Here is a 15,289-nt window from a genome sequence, read left to right as displayed (position 1 = left end):
GTATCCATTCTTGTACTTTAGTTCAATTTACTCTTATCTCCTCACAAGCTCTAATTGTATTTTTCAGATTTTAGCAATTATCTTGCTCTGTTTGATTATTATAATCCTAATTAGGATACCTGCGGTCAGGCAGTCAAATTTTCCCCTGCCTGTAGGATTAATATGGTGTGCTTTTCAATTATCTTATCTTTCTTGTTTAGTTGAAACTGCTCTCTCAATAACAGGTTAACATTGACCCAGGATGGGTGATACCCCATACAAATATTAGAAAATAATTATGCACATTGACCCACATCTTCCCTTAACCTGGGTATTTGATTTCCCCACATAATCAAATCTCTTAACCAGGTTTCCCATGACAGAGGTGCTTGGCAGGATCTCTTGGTTTTCATCAGGAGGGCTGTCAATCAAAGTCCTGAGTTTCAGTTGTTGTTTTGCACCTACAGCTGGAGAAAAATAAGTTCCAAGCAATAACCAAAACTTCCTACTCTTTCACGTCTTTTTAGATGCTGTTCTGTTCCTTTACCTACCTCGAGGGATGCAGCTCCCCTTATCTTCTGAGGCCTTTTTTGCATAATGAGGCAGGGAGTTCAGAAGTTCACAGCTTGCAGAAGTTATGCTAAGCAAGCTTACATTATGCTATGCAAATTTATATGGTCAGTTTCTAAACAAGTTCTGTAAGAAGCAGTATACCATGTATTTCAAGAAGCTAAGGTAGTCTATTCCCTTAACAGCCATTCTCCAAACTTCAATATAGAAATAAAAGTTGAACGGCAAGCATAGTATAACAACAGTCACTAAAATCTTGATAGGGTGTCCCATAAGGTTCAATGCTCCAGCACTTAGAGCCTTTGCTCAAGACACGTGTCCTGTAGGCAGGAACGTAATCCTGGCCTGTGTAGTGAGCACCAGGTGAGGAAGGCCAGTTCATTTCTACCCACTGCCCATGTGATCAAAGTAAGAACACTTGTAATGAATGTGAGAACACAATTTCGTCTGGTCATGAGATCACCAGCTGGTGTGGTGGATGCATTCTCCCACCGCCTCCCCCCCGAGCCAAACCAGTAGCAGTTTGGAACAGACTCCAAAGGACGTAAAGGCCTGAGCTGCAGCACAGCCAAGGACTCCTTTTAGGAAACCCACAAGAAAGCAGAACAGCACACTGAACACCGATAAGTTGTGGGTGCCAGAAGTCTCCTGCGTGCCTTTCCCACTGCATGTGATTTGACTACGAGACAACCACTTTATTCCATAAATGTGGCAGCCTGGGTGAGCCAACTTTGTGCTCTCTCTGCTAGAGAAGTGTAGCTGTATGGTGATTATCTTTTACCACTCACAGATCACTGAATGATCCCCAGAGCTTGCTTCAAGAGACCTACGATCCAGACTATGAAGTGAAGTGAGACCATGCCCCTAGAGGGGAGTTAAGCAGGTTGAGATGCAGAATGACAAAACTTTGTAATTATAGCCAAGCGATATAAAGAATTGGGTGTGCACTTGAAATCCTTTGGCCATAAAGACATATTCCTTATGTGTTTTCCCTTACCCTCTATGTCTCTTAGATATGAACTGTTGATCAAGTCTCGGGCTAAATCTGGACCCAGCTGCACCTAGGCTCCTCTCTGAGAAGGAGTTTAGAATGCCAGGGGTCCATTCTGAACCTTGTGATTCAATGGGAGGGCCTCCCTCTACCCTTTTTGCATTGCCTGTTCCCATAAAAATCACTGTGAAACAACTCTCACCAGATTCTGCTTGGCATATTTCCTCTATGCAGTAAGCAATAGAGTGAACCTCGACATCAAACTCCGTTATGTTTCAATTTTCTTTAAGTGATCGAAACGTTGCTCTGTGTCAAGCAGAACCCTAAATCACTCATCTGTGACATGTGGCCCTGAGGGGCTCTGTACCAGCACATTACACCCCATGACACAAGTTGATCCATCTGTCCACAGGGTGGTGGTGTGGTCACCTTTTGCCTCTGTACCTATAAACAGATAATGCAGTATTGCAGTTGTAATTTGAGGAAAATGTTTCATTTTTTTGCTAACAAATATGCACATATATATATAAGAAAGAGATATGTGTTTTTCTGTTAAATGTCGTTGAACATTTACACAAGGAGGTTTTGTAATATATGTAGTCATTATTCAGGAAGTTTCTCTTCCCCAGGTGTCCCATGGCAAACACTCAGGTATGGATTCCAGAAATTCTTCTTAAATAAATATTTTATTTACAAGGTACAGTGCAGAACAGCTCAAGCTGGGTGCCCCCTGAAGAGGAACCTCAAATAAAGACAACCACAGGTAATTATACCTCCCACAATCCGAGTCTTGTACTCCCTGTATGTCAGTTTGGACCGACTGCAAAATCAGACTCTGCAATGACATAGAATCATAGAATATTTTGGGTTGGAAGCGACCTTAAAAGGTCACCTACTCCAAGTTTCCTGCAATATGCATGGGCAACTTCAACTACATCAGGTTGCTCAAAACCCTGTCCAGCCTGGCCTTGAAACTTCCAGCCATGGGGCGTCTACCACTTCTCTGGGCAACCTGTGCCAGCATTTCACCACCCTCACCATAAACAATTTCTTTCCCTTCTCTGGTTTCATCTCCCTCTTTTAGTTTAAATCCATTACCTCTTATCCTGTTATAACAGGCCCTTCTAAAAAGCCTGTCCCCATCCTTCTCATAAGCCTCCTTTGAAAATTGAAAAGCTGCAATATGGTCTCCCTGGAACCTTATTTTCTCCAGGCTGAACAAGCCCATCTCTCTCAGTCTGTCCTCACAGCAGAGCTGTTCTATCCCTCTGATCATTTTTGTGGCCATTTACAGACCCACAACAACAGGTCCATGTCTGTCCTGTACTGAGGGCTCTGGAACTGGACACAGGACTCCAGGTGGGGTCTCACCAGAGTGGAGTAGAGGGGCAGAATCACCTCCCTCTGCCTTCTGGCCATGCTCCTTTTCATACAGCCCAAGATATGACTGATCTTCCCGGCAGCAAGTGTACATTGCTGGTTCCTGTCCAATCTTTCATCCTCCAGTACCACCAAGTCCTTCTCAGCAGGGCGGCTCTCAATGTCTTCATCCCCCAGCCTGTATTGATAGGGGGGTTTGCTCTGATTCAGGTGCAGGACCTTCTACTTGGTCTTGTCGTACCTCATGAAGTTCACATCTCACTTTGCAAACTTGCCCAGGTCACTCTGGATGACCTCCCATCACTCAGGCTTGTAACCACACCACTCAGCATGGTGTCATCCACAAACTTGCTGGGACTGAACTCGATCCCACTGTCTATGTCACTGAGGAAGACATTAAACTATATTGGTCCCAATAGGGACCCGTGAAGGACATCACTTCACTGGTGTCCATCCAAACATTAACCCGTTGACCACTACCCTCTGGATTGTGATGATCCAGCCAATTCCTCATCCACCAGCCAGTCTCCCTCTTCTTCATTGGATACCTTGGTTTTCATTCATCAGGCTGCCAATGAAAGTCTTGACCTTCAGTTGCTATTTTGCACTTGCAGCTGGAGAAAAATAAGTTCTTGACATGAACCCAAAAATTCTTTTATTTTCTCTTCCTTTAGACACCTTTTTATTCCATTACTTATATCCAGGGATGTAGCTCCCCTTATCTTCTGAGGCCTTTTCTGCTTAAGGAGGCAACACTTTCAGTGACTGCAACACAACCCTTCCACATACATTGCAACAGAACGTATGAACATACAAACATAACAATTGCTAATACAAAAATTACAATCAGTTTATGAATCCATATCTGTAAATTGGGAATCAAGGACATCAATCATGTCCATATTTCTTGACATCTGTAAGAGGTATTGTTTTTTTCTACCTCAAGACTTTAGTTTCTTTCCAAATCTCCTCTAACTCTGTCATGATTCCTTTAGATTGATCAATATTCAAATGAAGTGGCTTCCTAAAAGTGGTCCCAAAGCATATTAATGGGAATTGGTATTCCTACTATAGAAACACCTTTATTTGAATTTTCCAGGAAAGTGTGCATACACAGCAATCGATCTTGTTAGCTACCTGCATGGCCTTCTGGAACATCATAAAAATGTACATTTTGGGTCCCTGGATTCTCCTAATTTAACAGTCTCTGAGCTTGCTATGCCATGTAACAAGCAAAGTCTTATGTAACTGTGATGCATATTTAAACAGATTTCTACAAAGAAAACAGGCTAATATTAATGCTACAGTCAATATTAATAACCCTTCTTGAATACAATTAAAATCTGTATAAGATTCTATTTCAATCCAAGAGCAGTTCATTAAGTTTTCTTAAGTTTAAATGTTAAAGGAAAGATCTCTTATGATCTTACTTCCCTAGTTTTGTAGGTCTGACATGGGAAGACTTAAAGATATACAGAAAAGGTATCTCCTTATACCAAAATATATTAGGAATTATTACATTTTTGTAATTTGGAAAAATAAATTTGCAAATATTTTCCTGGAAAATTCCCTCTTTTTACCTCTCCAGGTGGAGGCTTCAACCTTATTTGACTATTATTTCTACAAGATATCAGGCATCATGTCACTATTTGATTAGCGTACCTTTGTGTTTTAGGTCAAATTATGTCTCTTCTAACATCTGCTATCCTACTATCTGCCTTCATATGGTTTTGTGGAATCAGGCAACACATTACTTACTGGTCCACTGGCCACTTTCTTTGCAGTTTCATCAGCTTTACCTTTACCTCATATAAATTCAGATTGTCCAAACTGGCAAACCTTGTAGTGAATTACTGACACCTCTTTAGCTTTTAGAACAGCTACCAAGAGCTTCAATATTGCTTGCCCACGCTTGATAGGTGACCTCTGTGAAGTCAGAAGTCCCCTTTCTTTTGATATTGCCCAATGTGCACACACAATTTCAAAAGCATATTGAGAATCTGTATATATATTAGCTTTCTTATCTTGTGACAATTCTTAGGCTCTGGTCAAAGCAATCAGCTGAGCTTTCTGTGCTGATGTGTTTGATGGCAATGGTTGTGATGCAGTCATGTTCTCTGAATTTACCACAGCATATCCAGATTATCGTTCCTCACCCAGGGTAAAACTGCTCCAATCTGTACAGAGAGTCCGCTCTGGTTATTTCAGTGAAGTATCCTCTAAGTCTGGTCTTCTAGAAAAGACTTCTTCAATAGTTAGTATGTGATCGTGCTCCAAATTTTCATCCCTAGACACAGGCAATAAAGAAGCAGGATTCAGAAATGTTGTTGTTTTTAAACTTACATCATCCTGTTGCAGTAATGCTGCTCGGTACTGCACCTTTGTGCTAGGTGACAGCCAATGGTGTCCTCATCATTCCAGCACTGAGGCCACAGCATGCAATACAAATACAGTAATCTTCTCTCTCCAGGTTAGTTTCCTTTGCCTCCTGAATTAGCAACCCAGTCACACTTACTTGCCCAGCTTCTAATTCTTTTGCCAGTATGTTATGAAATAAAGTAGGACGGTTCTTAAATTCTTGTGTCAAACTGGTCCAGCAAGCTGCATCTTTCTTCCAGTGGTAGGGCTTTCCCAGTCAAAGGCAAAAAGCTTCTGGCTCTCTGAATCCAATGGTATACAGAAAAAGGAATCTTTCAAGTTTAAAACAACAAAACAAACTTTATTTCCTGCTTTATTAGTCAAAAGAGTGTATGGGTTTGACACTACCAAGTGTATATCTGTCACAATCAGATTAATGTCTCTCAAATCTTATACCAACCTGTATTCCATATTATGTGTGTTCTTTACTGGCAAAATGGGGATATTACATTCTGATTGGCATTCCCGCAAAAGTCCACAGTGCATGAACTTGTTTATTACACTCCCTAACCCCATTACAACTTCCGTGTTTATTTGATATGGTGTTTTGTTTGTTTGTTTGTTTGTTTTTCTTACTGGCTTGAAGTTCTGTTTCAGTTCTACTTTTATCAGTGTAGTATCGGCTTTACCAGGTACTTTAGCTGTCCATACTAGTGGAAATATGATATCAAAAATTTCCTTAGAGATTTCTTGCTCACTTTGCTGTTTTAACTGCAGCAAATAGATCTGTGCCTTCCAAGCATTTTCTTGTGGGAGACACAGCTGAACAGAGTTCTCATGAAATGCTGTTAAAGCTTGCAATTTACCTAACAAATCTTCATGTAAGAGGGGCATAGGGCATTCTGGCATACACAAGAGTTAGTGTTTTAAAATGTTGTTCCCAGTTTGGCATCCCATTGGTTTTAAAAATGGCCTTCACTCTTTCTTTTCTGTGACCCCAAGAAGTGGCATGGTGAATTTGCTAATAGGTCCTTTGCAACAGCTACTACAGAATACGTTGCTCTGGTGCCTACCTAAAAATCCATAGTTTCATTCCCCAGCTTTGTTGGAAACAAGGGATTTGCTGTGGATGCCTGTAAATTCAGCCCAGTCCCCTTCCTTCAGTATCACAGTTCTCTAGCCACAATGCATCTGCCACTGAGGAAGGTTCTGCCCCCATTTGCTGGTGCCTCCTTAGTAGTGAGCAGTCAGCTTTCCAAACAATATATATATATATTTACAGTAAAACTACTCTTTTTTTTTTTTTTAAAGGATATTCACATAAGAGCATCTCACTGCACTTTTAGACACAGATAAGGCCACACAGGTGGCGTAATCACTGGTACAGTGTAGGAGCCGCCTGGCAGGATCCTCTGTTACAATGAGCTGCTGAGTTTATCCTGCAGTGGAGGAATCCGTGCAGCACAACACAGGCCTGAAGTTCAAGCTCAAACTGTACAGCAGAGGCCTGGGTTTTTGATCTCTATACTTCTAATTTTTCTTATTTATTTATCTATGTATTTGTTTATTACATTTCCATTTCATTCTTGCTATTATACAGTTTATAGGCAATTCCAAGTACTTGAACAAGAATCACTTCTCCAGCCCCACCAACTTTCTGCAATTTCTTACGGATGTCAATAAACAACATATTAAATGTAATTCTCTTATTTTCATTTTCTGGATCCGAACCAGTCCATATTCTAGCAGCTTTTAAAGACAATGTTACCCAGTTACACATCCATCACTGCATTAAGTTTTCTTTTTCATAACTACAGCTATTGCAAATATTCTGTACAAATCAGAGTTTAACAACTTAGATTTTTTTCAGGTCTCAAAATTGTTGCTTAACAATAAGAACAAATGAACATTCAGTACTGTACTTCATTCAGTTTTTCCAGACTTTTACAGAACGATATCAGTTGCAATATAGTACCATAACTTAGAATTCCATGTTCACGCCATTTTTCCTCATTATCTAATGTATACAAAGGCCACAATTAAATACAATACCATTTCAAACTTTCTTTTACCAGAGGAGGGTGCCCTCACAAATTTACTCTAATATGTAAGGACGCATCCTAAGGGTGAGCAAGACAGGGTTTCAGTAGAGGAACTGGTTCCCATTTTGTAATTATCTCTCCAAATGGATTTCTTTCGGTAACAAATACAAATATGCAAACAAATACCTAGTGTGCACACACTTTTTGGCATCTGCATGTAGCAGGTCTCTCCTAATGTGGTCCTCAATGAGCTGACTTACATGGAGATTTATTCCAAATACCAAGTGCATGCAACCAAATTCAAATATACAAACCAAATACTGAGTTATGCAGATATGCAAACCAAATACCAAGTTCAAATATGCAAACTAATCACAATTAAACTTATCCAAGACTTATCTTGATTGCAGCATTGCACCTTAGAGCTGCTCACCATCCAGCCAGGGAGAGAAACCACTGGAGTCCCCATTCAGCAGGTCGGTGCTAGCTGGAGTCCAGCTCCCCGCTGTTTTCAGTAAGCTGGACGGGATAAGGCTCTTATCAGCATCCCATCAGAGTCACCACAACTGTTGTCCCAAAACCAGGTTTCTTCATCTGGGTGCATATGAATGAGCCAAAGTGTAGCACACAGAGATGAGATACTATTTATTACAGAGTTGCACAAGCCTGGATGTTGGAATGAAGCCAGCATGCTATCAAGAAAAGTAACAGGCATTATATACAAAACCATATCAGTACTCAGTCCTAAAGAGCAAATTGGTTACAACTTTGCATATTGGTTACATAATCAGTTTAGTGTATCATGAGCAAAGTTCAGCTAAAGGACACTTCATCCAACAGTCTTGAGATATGTGTTAAAGCAACGCTCAACTAGTTGTGTGGCTCCAAAATGTCTAGAGCCTCAAGGTCAGTCTCTCTGATGGGATGTTTTGCAAGTCACTCTTATCTTTGTCAGACTGGCCTAAAACTGAAATAATTTACATGTTTTTAGGATAGCAATTGCAGACTGGACTCATTCTTTTAAGTGATAATGACAACACCCTGTCATTCCAGTGATGCCCAAAATGTTCCCCTGCCATTCCTGCAATTCCCCCAGAACTCCCCTGCCCTCTCTGTGATGGCTCCAGAGCTCTTGTGCTCTTCTTGTTACGTCCCCCAAAATCTCTTGCCATCTCTGCGGTTTCCCCACACCTCCCCTGCCTGCTTCTGATGTCCACAGAGCTCCCCTGCCCTTCTACTGTTCTTCCCAATGTTCCCTTGCCCATCCTCTGATGACACCAGGGCTCTTGTGCCCTTCCATGTGGTAACCATGATGCTCTCCTGCCCTCCCACTATGATGTCTCTGATGCTTACCCATCCTTGACCCCAGAATTCCTTGGCTGGTGTCACCTCCGAGTCCCAAGGCACACAGGATGCCCTGGGGGCTGATCCTGCTACTGTCTACCCATCTCCATGGGAGACCCACAGCACTCTGACTCCTCCTGACCACTTTCACAATCACTGCTGTCTCCAGAGGTCAGGGACAGCCTGGGTCTGCTGTCCCCATCCCTGAGGCACAGCTGAGCACTGACCTGCAGCCCTGGACACACTCCTCTCCACCTCCTGCTACATCCCACAGGTTCCATCCCTCTCTTCATGGGCCAGTGTTTCATGGACGAGATGGGGAAGGAACTTCATAAGACCACCTGGCTCAAGCTGTCACACTTGGAAAATTGGAAACCTATCATGTGAGCCTCATGTCACCACCACATAAGAGTCCCCTGTGCATCTCCAGGTTCAGGCCCTCCAACTCCACAGAACTGAGCACCCAGTAGAGCTGCTGACAGTGTGGGGGTGACTGAGGATGAGATACTCACGTAGGGTATCCCTGGGGGTTCTGCCATGGTGTAAACTCTGCTCGGGGCTGTATCGGGGCTTGGTGGGTGTTTGGCACTGGGAGGTTACATGTGCCTTGTGGAAGGGTGCACTTCCCACCCTTACGTCTCCTCCCACTGTGTCCCCACAAGGTGGAATTGTGCAGGATTGCCACACAGGTGGCAGGGGTGCAGACTCTCTCTCCTGCCCCACCACCTGCTTCTAATAATAAAGCTTCACTGCAAGCACACACCTGACTCGTGTTGTGGCTCAGTGTTCATGTTCCCGCATCTGCCCCATGGCATCCCATGGCCTTTCCTGTCACTGTCCCTAAAGCCCAGTGTGTCTCCCCTGCTGTGACACCCCCATATGTCCAAGGCTTCTCCATGTCAGCTCCCTCCACTCCACCATGCTATCCTGGGATACTCACCTTGCCCAATGAGTAGGACCACGCTCACTCTAGCATGGTGTCCAGTGGCCTATTTTGCACTAGGGTGGCCTTTGGCAGGAGGCCCAGCATGAGCGTCTACTGCCCAGTTGTAGCCCCCTCCACTACAAAAACAGCTGAGGAAATGCAGAGCAGCAGCACAGACAGAGCCCAAGGATCGCACATGGCCACGACCGCTGCTGGTGGTACCACGGGGAGCTGCTGCTGTTGCCACCTGCTCACCCTGGCACTGCTTGGCTCCTGTACCTCTGCTGTCAGGAAGGTAAAGGTAGCCTGGGGGGAAGCTCCTGGCCATGCTGTGCTGTCCCCTGGGTGCAGAGTGGCACCATGCTACCAGTACATAGGCAATTATACCCCACAATCCAAGCCTCCCTTCCCTGTACATCATTCCAGAGCTATTGCAAAATTACACTGTAGGATCTCACAGAATCATAGAACAGTTTGGAGTGGAAGGCACCTTCAAAGGCTGTCTAGTCCAATCCTCCTGCAATACGCTTCAACCAGACCACATCTCTTAGAGCACTAACCAGCCCAGCCTTGAATGTTTCCAGTGGTGGGGCATCCACCACCTCTCTGCACAACCTGTTCCCTTGACCTGCTGGCCATGCTTCTTGGCCATACAGCCCAAGAAACAATTGGCCATCTGGGCTGCAAGTGCACATTGCCAGCTCATCTCCAGGTTTCATTCACCAGTACCACCAAGTCCTTCTCAGCAGTGCTGCTCTCAATGCCTTCATCCTCCAGCCCATATTGATACTGGGGTTCCCCCTGACCCAGATGCAGGACCTTCCACTTGACCTTGTTGAACCTCATGAGGCTCACATGCTCCCACTTCTCAAACTTGCCCAAGTCACTCCAGATGCCAACCCAACTTTTCACATATGTCAAGCACACCACCCATCTTGGTTTCATCCACAAACCTGCTGCACTCAAACCCACTGACTATGCTATTGAAGAAGACATTAGACAGTACTGGTCCCGATATGGACCCCTGAGGGACATCACTTCTCAGTGGTGTCCATCCAGGCATTAATCCATTGACCAATACCCTCTGGATTGTGACTATCCAGCCAATTCCTTGTCTACCAGTCATTCTCCCTCTTCTTAATTGGATACATTGGTTTTTATTCAGCAGGCTGCCAATCAAAGTCCTGACCTTCAGTTGCTATTTTGCACCTACAGCTAGAGAAAAATAAGTTCTCAGCATGGACCAAAACAAGGTTCTGCTTCATCACCTTTAAGGGGCGATTCTGTTCCTTTACTTATCTCCAGAGATGCAGCTCCCCATATCTACTGAGGCCTTTTTTGCTTAACGAGGTAGGAAGTTAAGAAGTTCAAAGCTTTGAGAACTTATGCTTAGCAAACTTAAGGTATGCCAAGTGAGTTATAAATAAACATTCTGTAAACAAGTTCTATAAGAAGCAGTATACCAAATAATTCAAGAAGTTAATGCAACCTACTCCATAACCACCATTCTCCAAACCTTGATATAGAAATGAAATTTGAACAAAATTATAGTATTAGAAGAGTCATTACAATCATGGTAGGGTATAGCATAAGGTTTAATGCTCCATCCGCTGTCAGAGACCATCTCAAAATGATTTTCCACCATCCACGTTCTCCGTCGTTCTTCACTCCTATAATGCCTGCTGTATTCTTCTGCATCATGGTGGATGGTGATTAGGCTTTTCTGTTGACTGCTCTGTATTTGTTTTAGCAATTCACACAGACACAGAATCACACAGAATCGACTGGGTTGGAAAAGACCTCAGGGATCATTGAGTCCAACCCTTGGTCCAACTCTAGTCCGTTTACTAGATCATGGCACTAAGTGCCATGTCCAATCTCAGTTTAAAAACCTCCAGGGACGGCGAGTCCACCACCTCCCTGGGCAGCCATTCAATGCCTGACCACTCTCTCTGTAAAGAATTTCTTTCTAATATCCAGCCTAAATTTCCCCTGGCAGAGTTTAAGCCCATGTCCCCTTGTCCTATTGCTAACTGCCTGGGAGAAGAGGCCAGTCCACACCTGGCTATTACTTCCCTTCAGGTAGTTATAGATAGTGATGAGGTCACCTCTAAGCCTCCTCTTCTCTAGACTAAACAACCCCAGCTCCCTCAGCCTCTCTCCATAGGTCTTATATTCAAGTCCCTTCACCAGTCGTGTTGCTCTTCTCTGGACCTGCTCCAGCACTTCAATATCTTTCCTGAACTGAGGGGCCTAGAACTGAACACAATACTCCAGGTGTGGCCTCACCAACTCAGAGTACAGGGGAAGGATCACTTCCCTTGTCCTGCTGACCACGCTATTTTTCATACAGGAAATTGTTTCAGGTCATCACGTTGCAACACTTCTCTCACCACTATAAGAGTCATTTCAACAGGGGTAAGACTTTACAGCCTTTGATCAAGACAAGAACATTTTTCCTGTGTGCAGGACCATAATCCTGGCCTGTGTATCCTGGCCTGTGTAGTGGTCACCAGGTGAGGAAGGCCAGTTCATTTCTACTCACTGCCCTTGTGATCAAAACAAGAACAAAAACAAACCCTGTCACAATCTTCCCCAGCAGTCACTAAGGTGTTCCTCTGGCTTCTGTATCCATTTCTGTACCTTAGTTCAATTTACTCTTACCTCCTCACAAGCTCTAATTACATTTATCAGATTTTAAGCAGTTATCTCTCTCTGTTTGATTAATATAATCCCGATGAGGATACCTGAAGGCAGCTAGTCAGTTTTTCCCCTGCCTGTAGGGTTAATTTCACATGCTTTTCAATTATCTTATCTTTCTTATTTAGATGAAACAGTTCTCTCGTTAACAGGTTGACACTGGCCTGGGATGGATGATATCCCATACAAACATTAAAAAATAATGATGGACATTGGCCCACAACTTCCCTTACCCTGGGTATTTGATTTCCCCACATAACCAAATCTCTTAACCAGATCCTTAAAGATCTGCCAGCTCTGCTCTGCTTCCTTGTCCCTGAGGGCATTTTCCCAGGTGGTTCTCTTGACTAACTCCTTGAAGAGCTGGAATTCAGCTTTCCTAAAATTCAGGGTCCCGACTTCGTTCTTCAGCTCTCCCAGAACTCTCAGGACTGCAAATTCCACCACTGCATGACCACTGCAGCCCAGGTTCTCTCTAATCTTGATGTCACTGTGTCGGTAACCGTCACATCCCATATGGCACACCCTCTTGTAGGGCTGTCTATTACCTGGCTGTGGAAGTTATCCTCTGTGCGCTCCAGGAGACTCCTGGATTGCCTGCAGCTCACCCTGCTACTTTTCCAGAAGATGTTGGGTAGTTGATGTCCCCTAGGAGGTCGAGAGTGTAGGAGTGTGATGTCTCCTGTAGCTGGAGTAAGAAGGCTTCATCAATAGTCTCCCCCTGATCAGGTAGTCTGCAGGAGGTACCAGCCACAATGTTCCCTTTGTTGTGTTAGTCTCTGATTTTTATCCACAAGACTTCAACCTGTGGCTATTCTTCAGAGACAATTCTTGATTTCTTAACTTAGAGGACAACCACTCCTCACAACCTTCCTTGCCTGTCAACTCTGAACAGCCTTGAGCCATTGATCGCAGCAATCCTGTCATGGGATTCATCCCACCAAGCTTCAGTAATTCTAACTAGGTTGTAGCTCTACAGCAGCACCAGCTAGAGCTTCCAGCTCCTGTTTGTTGCCCATGTTGTGTACATTTGTATAGAGGCATTTCAGCTGGGCTGTCAACTGTGTCACCTTCTTAGGGGAAACCGTCTTCTTTCCTATGAGGTATCTCATCAGTATTCCCCTCTTGTCTCTGATTACTCCAGCAGCCCCTCGGTGATCTCCCTAAGAGCTCTAGTGTGCACCAGCTTAGCCAGCATATCGCAGGGCAACAGGCTGAGGGTCTTCACTAGCATTCCATCCCTCCAACCTTGCCATGCCATTCCATGGTGTGTCACATGTGAGCCTGATATAAGCCCCCTCTGCCTTCAAGTCTAGTTTAAAGTTCTGTAAATCATCCCTGCTATCTCCTGAGCAAAGACCCTCTCTTCACTTTGAGAAAGGTAAATCTCATCAACTGCCAGAAAGCCTAATGCCATCTAGACCATCACATTGTCAAAAACCCCCAAATTCAGCTGGTTGTCAACCAACAGCCCCAGCTCCTTTGCTGTCAAACAGCTTTCCAGCCACTGTTCCCCAAGCCTATACATTTGCATGGGATTGTTGTTCTAAAATCAAATTATACATACACGTTAGCCTGTGATAGAAACTTCCCTTTCATGAGTATTATAAATTACTCACTTTTCTGTGTTCACCTTCATCAGAGGACAATCACCAGCTGCCCAAAATTAGACCTTCGATCTTTGTAAAATGATCAGCAGATGATCATTGAAGCTACATGAAATTGTCAATAGATGATCATTGAGTCCTCAAGAAATGGGCCTTGAGAGGCGTCCCAGTCATGGTGAGACACTGGATCATGTCATGTTGAGATACAGAACAGCTCAAATTGTCTCACTTTAGGACCATTATTTATAGGATTGCAAGATGATTGACTTTGGTCAGTATTTTTCCATTCTTGCCCCATTTTGCACCAGGTAGCCCTGACACTTACCAGACTGGGCAACGATCCCATTGGTCAGAGTTTCAAATGCAATCAGGTGGCACCTCATGGTCCCATCTCACTCTCTGATCATGACAAAAACAATGTTGGCTTGCCATGTGATCCCCAAGTGAGGAGCTCTTAATTGTCCTTACTCACTCCACCCTTTGATCAAGACAGGGACATTTGTCCCCTAGGCAGGACCATAATGCTGGCCTGTCTACTGATCACCAGGTGAGGAAGGCCAGTTCATTCCTACTTGCTACCCTCATGATCAAAGCAACAAGACTTGTAATCAAGGTGAGAACACAATGACATCTTGTCTTGAGATTATCAGGTGGCCCCAGGGTGGTCTGTAACACCACATTCCACCCTATGACTAAAGTCAATCCATTGCTCCACAGAGTGGTGGTGTGGTCACCACTTGCCTCTGTGTCTATAAACAGATAGTGCTGTATTCTCCTTACAGATTTAGGGAATTTTTTCACATTTGCTTAGCATATCTACATGTGAAAGAAAGAGATGTATGTTATTCTGTCGAATGTGATTCAACAGTACAATTTACACATTGGGAGGTTTTATATGTTGTTTAACCATTGTTCAGAAAGTCATCATGCTGCAACACTTCTCTTCCCCCTAGAGAGTCGGTCCAGCAGCGGTGAGGACATACACCCCTTGATCAAGACAAGAACATTTGTCCCCTAGGCAGGAACATAATGCTGGCCTGTCTAGTGATCACCAGATGAGGAAGGCCAGTTCATTTCTACTCAATGCCTTTGTGATCAAAGCAACAGCACTTGTAACCAAGGTGAGAACATGAAATCATCTTGTGTTGATATCACCAGGTGGCCCTGGGCCTGTCTGTACCACCACCTTCCATCCTGTGACTAAATTCATCTATCACCCCACAGAGTGGTGACATGGTCATATCTTCCCTCTGTGTCTATATGTGGGAATGTAGTGCAAGATTGGCGAGGAGGTTGGTTAAGTGTAAATACACTCAAGTGACTTGCAGTTGTCTGTTCAAAAAACACATACATCACACTGATTGTTTTACTGACCTTGTGTGCTTGATGAGTA

Source organism: Nesoenas mayeri (genome assembly GCF_963082525.1).
Source record: "Nesoenas mayeri genome assembly, chromosome: Z".
In the NCBI taxonomy this organism is placed as follows: Eukaryota; Metazoa; Chordata; class Aves; order Columbiformes; family Columbidae; genus Nesoenas; species Nesoenas mayeri.
This window is presented reverse-complemented; position numbering follows the sequence as displayed.